The sequence below is a fragment of the Bison bison genome, unplaced genomic scaffold (assembly GCF_000754665.1).
Source record: "Bison bison bison isolate TAMUID 2011002044 unplaced genomic scaffold, Bison_UMD1.0 scf7180017864384, whole genome shotgun sequence".
Taxonomy (NCBI): domain Eukaryota; kingdom Metazoa; phylum Chordata; class Mammalia; order Artiodactyla; family Bovidae; genus Bison; species Bison bison.
This window is the reverse complement of record NW_011494956.1, coordinates 7,487,689-7,493,400: the sequence shown is the minus strand read 5'-3', so window position 1 is coordinate 7,493,400 and position 5,712 is coordinate 7,487,689. Positions and strand designations below refer to the sequence as shown.

The window sequence follows — 5,712 nt, the reverse complement described above, 5'->3', positions numbered from 1 at the left end:
TGGTTTTGAAATTTAGGTAGCCTCCATCTTCCTTCTCTTTGCACATCGTTTGCCTCCAGCTGCCTCCCTACCTGACCTCTGCCTCACTGGAGGGTGATATGTTGCACCGGGCCTTTGAATCAGGCTCTCCTAACTCTGCAGCTTACTGGCTGTGTGACTTTGAACAAGTTGCTTAACCTCTCTGGGTTTTATTTATTTCTCTTTTAAAAAATTTTTAATTGGAGGATGATTGTTTTACAATGTTGTCTTGGTTTCTGCTGTAATCACCGTGAATCAGCCATAAGTAACATATATCCCCTCCCTCTTGAGCCTTCCTCCCATCACCCACACCCTACCCTACTAGGTTATCACAGATCACCGAGCTGAGCTCCCTAAGGAGAACAGCAGGTTGCCACTAGCTATCTACTTAGCACACTGTACTGTATATATGTCAATGCTACTCTCTCGATTTGTCCCATCCTCTCCTTCCCCAACTGAGTCTCTGTGTCTGTGTCTCTATTCTTTCCCTGCAAATATGGGCAGGAGAATAAGATAAAAAGTCAAATAAATGCACAGAGTAGCGCTATACTATGATACTTGCCTTCCCCTCCCCAACACACACACACCGTAGTTCCTCCTAATTTATGTAACATTTCAAGTTTGATTCACATTTCAGCATCTTTTCCAAGGTGGCCTTTATTATGAACTACAGTGTATGATGTTATGTTGACATGGGGATGAAGTTCTATCTCTGCAAATACATTGAGTCATTTGAGATTAGGAATGTGGTATTAAATTTTGTTTCTTTGGCTTTTTACATACTGTAACTGCTTCATAGATATTTAGTAACTGATGACTTAAAAGAGGACTTCCCAGGTGGGTCATTGGTAAAGAATCTGTCTGCCAATGCAGGAGACCTGGGTTTGATCCTTGGGTTGGGAAGATCCCTGGAGAAGGAAATGGCAACCCATTCTAGTATTCTCACTTGGGAAATCCCATGGACAGAGGAGCCTGGTGGGCTACAGTCCATGGGGTCGCAAAAAGTCAGACATGACTGAGTGACTGAGCAAGCACATATGACTTTAAAAAAAAAAATAAGAGAGGCAGAAAGGAGACAGAAAGAGAAGTCTTGTAAGTTATCTTTCTTGCTTACTTGGAAATCCTATGTTTAGCTTTCATTATGCTGGCATCTCCTCTTGTGCGTCTGAACTGAAGAAGTTCTCATGGAAGAACATCCTGTAATTTTCCTTTCCAGCCTCTATATTGTGCTATAATTTTCCTTGCGAGTTCTATTGCAACTACTAACCTCCGCTTGCTGGCCCCATCCAATATCAGGGCACAGGTTGAAGAAAAATCCTTGTTTCTCCAGAATCTACCAATTCTGTCTCTGAGCTGCCTCTTGTGTCTGCTCCCTCTCCCCATTCATATGGCTATTCCCTTAGATCAGGTATTCATCTTATTTCTTTGGATTCAGCTTCATAAATTTCCATCTCTCCTCACCCTGATCCATAACCTCTGCTTCTGGACCAGTCTGACTTGGGAAGAGTCCCCATCATCTCAATGCCTCTGAAATGGTGAAGGCTAAGTCACTTAAGTCATCTCCGACTCTTTGTGACCCCATGGACTCTAGCCCACCAGGCTCCTCTGTCCATGGGATTACTCCAGGCAAGAATAGTGGAGTGGGTAGCCATTTCCTCCTCCAGGGGATCTCCCTGACCCAGGGACTGAAACCGAGTCTCTTAACGTTTCCTGCATCAGCAGATGGGTTCTTTACCACTAGCGCCACCTGGGCCTCTGATGATAGAATCAAATCCTGCCTGGCTCCCAGCACCCTCCATCCAGCTTGAGAGAGCTGGATTCATGAACCTTACATTCATCTTTTATGTCTCCTGGGCTTCATGCTAGCTAACCAAGCTCATGTGGTCCATCCCATGAGCCTCCTCCTCTGACCTCTTCTACAGCTCATGTTAACCCCCTCCTTGATCACCCAATATTGACCTTGATTGCAGCTCTGGACCCTGTTTCCTTTCAAGCATGGCTCCCGTGTTTGCCATCAAGTTTTCCCACCCTTCAGCTGGAGTAAACACTTTCTACTGGCATCTCTTAGATCTTACTAAGACACCTTTAAAAATATTTATCCCTGTTGATCTTGTCATATTTAATATATTTTATATTATATTTGAAAATTCTATTTTTGGATGTCTTTTCTCTTTTAACCATTGATCTTGCAAATGTTTTGATGACAGCCTGCATGACTATATCTTTGCTTCTTAAGGAGGTTTTCCCCACTATAAACCCAATGAACCTGATTCTCTGAGTTGGAAGAAAGGCATCTGTAGATGGTGAGAAAGTTGGAGTCCAATAGCCTTGTATTTTCTTGGTAAAGAGGATAACAAAGTCAAGGTTTTAAAGTAAGAGTTTCAAGTAGTATTTTTAAAAGTAATAATAATCTGCTTTTCTCTAATAAATGCTTGGGCTTCCCAGGTGGCTCAATGGTAAAGACTCTGCCCCTCAAGGCAAGAGAGGTAAGAGATTTGGGTTCAATCTCTGGGTCAGGAAGATCCACTGCAAGAGGAAATGACAACCCACTCTAGTATTCTTGCCTGGGAAATCCCAAGAACAGGGGAGTCTGGCAGGCTATTATAGTCCATGGGGTTGCAAAAGACTCAGACCTGACTTAGCAACTAAACAGCAACAACAATAACTGCTTAGCTTACATATTTCCATTTTCAATTTTAATTCTATAGCAAATCTTATTGTCCAAAAAAATTCACAGATTCACCACAGAAAATCTGGGAAATTCAGAAGTCAGAACAAGGAAAAATGTCTTCACTTTGAGTCTAACATATTGCCGGACACATTAGATTTTTACTGAATTATCTTCAAGGAATGAATCAATGAAATCAAGCTTCCCAGGAGACAAGAGCTCTGGAATGAAAGGATCAGGGGCATGGTAGCCTAGGGCAGATTCCCAGAGCAGTCCCTGGAGTGGCAGGATTTGAGAGGTGACTGGGAGCCCCACTTAGATCTCTTCTGTGGGACTGGAGCTTGAGTGCCACTCAGCCCAAAATGGCACGTGAGGGCCCATCTCTCTACCCTGCTTAGTGAGACCACTAACACCCCTGGAGGACAAACACAACTATATACAAACAGGACTGCACCACACTTTTAGTATGTCCTCCCTTAGAGGGACATAGTAGGGACAGAGGTAGGAGCAGGAGGAATGCTGCAGAAAGGCAAGTCACAGACCTTGACAACAGTCCTTCAAGATGACTGTGCCAGTGTTTACGTCACTCTAAACTAATCACCCCGTGGATGCAGCCCATGTTCCTCCTCAGCCTCCCTCACCCTCAGGCCGGGCCTTTCCCTCTTTGCCTCTAGTCTCTCTCCGCCCTTCTCTTGCTCCAGGTTCCTGGCAATCAGCCCTCACATTGTCTCTCCAGATACAAGGGATGTGGGGGCTTCCCCTGGTATGGGGAGAAGTAGGTTCGAGTCTTCATGAGGCTCACTCTCGGCATCCATGGAGAAAGCCCTGACTGCTGGGCACAGGGTCTGGTCTCGGTTGGCAGGTTCAGCTCATGCCCCCGTCCCAGGCATGCCCCGCCCCCACCCCAACTGGCTAATAAGCCAGACTTGGGCCTGTGAACATTGATTATGAGGGCACTTAGCATTAGCATGAGACCCTGTTGCTTGTCACGCTCACAAAACATTTTGATGGCTCTGGGTGGACAGTGCTATAAATGCAAGACAGCTTCAGTTATATCTTGTTTGGTCCATCAGCAACTGAGAGGTGAGCTACTGTCCTGTTCTGATGAGCCACTTGTGATTTGGTCAGATGATTTGTGAAAATCAGAGCAGAAGTGCTGTCCTCTCCCTTCCTTTCTTTGTTGGGCAGATGGAAGAGGTGACAGTGAGAAGTACAGCTGCCCTCATCCTTGGTCTAACACAGTAAAATAAAACATTTCCTCTTTATGGATAGCAGCTTGTGACTAATTAGGTATAAGTGCTTTCTGGCTGACCAGCTCCAGTCCAGAGGTTTGCAGGTGCATTTCCTAATAGAGCAACTGGAGAGAAGACAGATGCTTGGCACAGGAAAATGAGCATCCTCAGCCAGGGTGCTTGACAAGTCTGTGGTAGCATTGCTCCTTTGTCTGCATGGGTCTGCCTGAGTCATATTCCTCTTGGTTAACACATCTTTTTTTTAAGTCTTTATTAAATCTGCTACAATATTGCTTCTGTTTCATGCTTTGGTTTTTTGGCCACAAGGCCTGTGGGATCTTACCTTCCTGACCAGAGATCCAACCTGCAGCCCCTGCATTGGAAGGCAAAGTTAAAACACTGGACCACCAGGGAAGTCCCTAAGTCATCTTTTGTGAGTTCACCCCAAAGTCACTCCTTTCTAAAGGCCTTCCTCCACTCCCTGGATTTTCTCTAGCCAGGTGCCGAGCTAGATCTCCTGGCAATGTCTCATAGTCTTGTGTGCCCTACATGTATAGCTCTAATCAGAGTATTGTCTCAAATTTGTTCCAGCCCATTCTTCCCACTAGACTTGGAACTCCATGATGGCAGGACTGGGTCTGGTTCCAACTGCTCCAGCCACAGAGGCTGCTGCTTAGTGGATGCTCAATGAAACTGAGTGAATTAATCACAGACTCTTAGCACTGGCAGGGACACTGAAACCCTCAGAGGTGACAGATTGTGCCCAAAGACACAGTGCCCCTTATGGCAAACATATTTTCCTGATTTCTAGTCCCACATTCCTTTCTGCATTCACTCATGAACTCCCTCCCTTCAGAATGAAATTTCTAGAGCTGTCCTGGTCCTTGGCCACAGGTTCAGTTTCCAGGATGATAATCAGCAGACACAGGGTGGCTGGAGGAACAGGCCACCCAGCGCAGGTCTTGTCACATTCGGCCTCCTCTACCTGCTTCTTTTGAGGTGCTGGGATACTGTATTGAGCTGAAGATCTAAGACTTTAACCCAGAAAATCGCTGATCTCTGCTAGGAGAACATTTGAGGCCTGAGGCAGCTCAACAGGCAGAAAAGTAGGTCAAGTTAAATTCTGTTCACAGGGAGATCTGTGGCTAAACGGTGGGAGGCTATTATGATCCCACTGAGAGGGTCTTGGGGAAAGAAAGATTCCCCACCCCCCAGTCACCAGCCTGGAGGTGGAAACAATGAAAGGATATTAATTACTAGAAACATCTTGTCTGTTCAGGGAAGAAAAATAGCTGTTAAGAGTGTTCAAGAAATAATTTCAATCAAGAGCAAGGCCATAAACAGAATCACACGAATGGTATAGAAGGATGTAAAGCATCAGGAAACACACGTCTGGAAGTTAAATGGCTGGATTCTCGCTTATGGTCACTAGAAAATTATAGAGGGGAGCTGTTAGCTTGGCATTTCCTTTTTCAATAGTAAATCAATGGATCCTTCATTTTCACTAAATTGTTTTCCTGCCCTCCAGGGAAAATATGACACAAGCATAATGCAGATGTGGAGAGAAAGCCTGGGCTGGGATGAAACATTTAATTAAATCTCCTTTTATAAAACAACCTTCCTTCAGCTTGACAAATGGATGAAGCAAAATGTGCTTATACAAGCAAAACAATTAACCAGGTTCATAACAGTTTAGGACTTGCATGGATCAATCGCAGGTGGTCATTCCTTCCATCACTTGTCAGGTGTGTGCTGGGGAGGGGCTAGGGGCTGGAGACCAGTCTCCACAGAAAA

The 5,712-nt window shown here is 45.0% G+C and overlaps 1 protein-coding gene across 4 annotated transcripts in view; it reads right to left on the bottom strand.

Moving 5' to 3' along the window:
• SLC9A9 (solute carrier family 9, subfamily A (NHE9, cation proton antiporter 9), member 9) overlaps positions 1-5,712 on the bottom strand; it is a 656,333-nt gene that overhangs the window by 183,669 nt on the left and 466,952 nt on the right. The window lies entirely within an intron of this gene.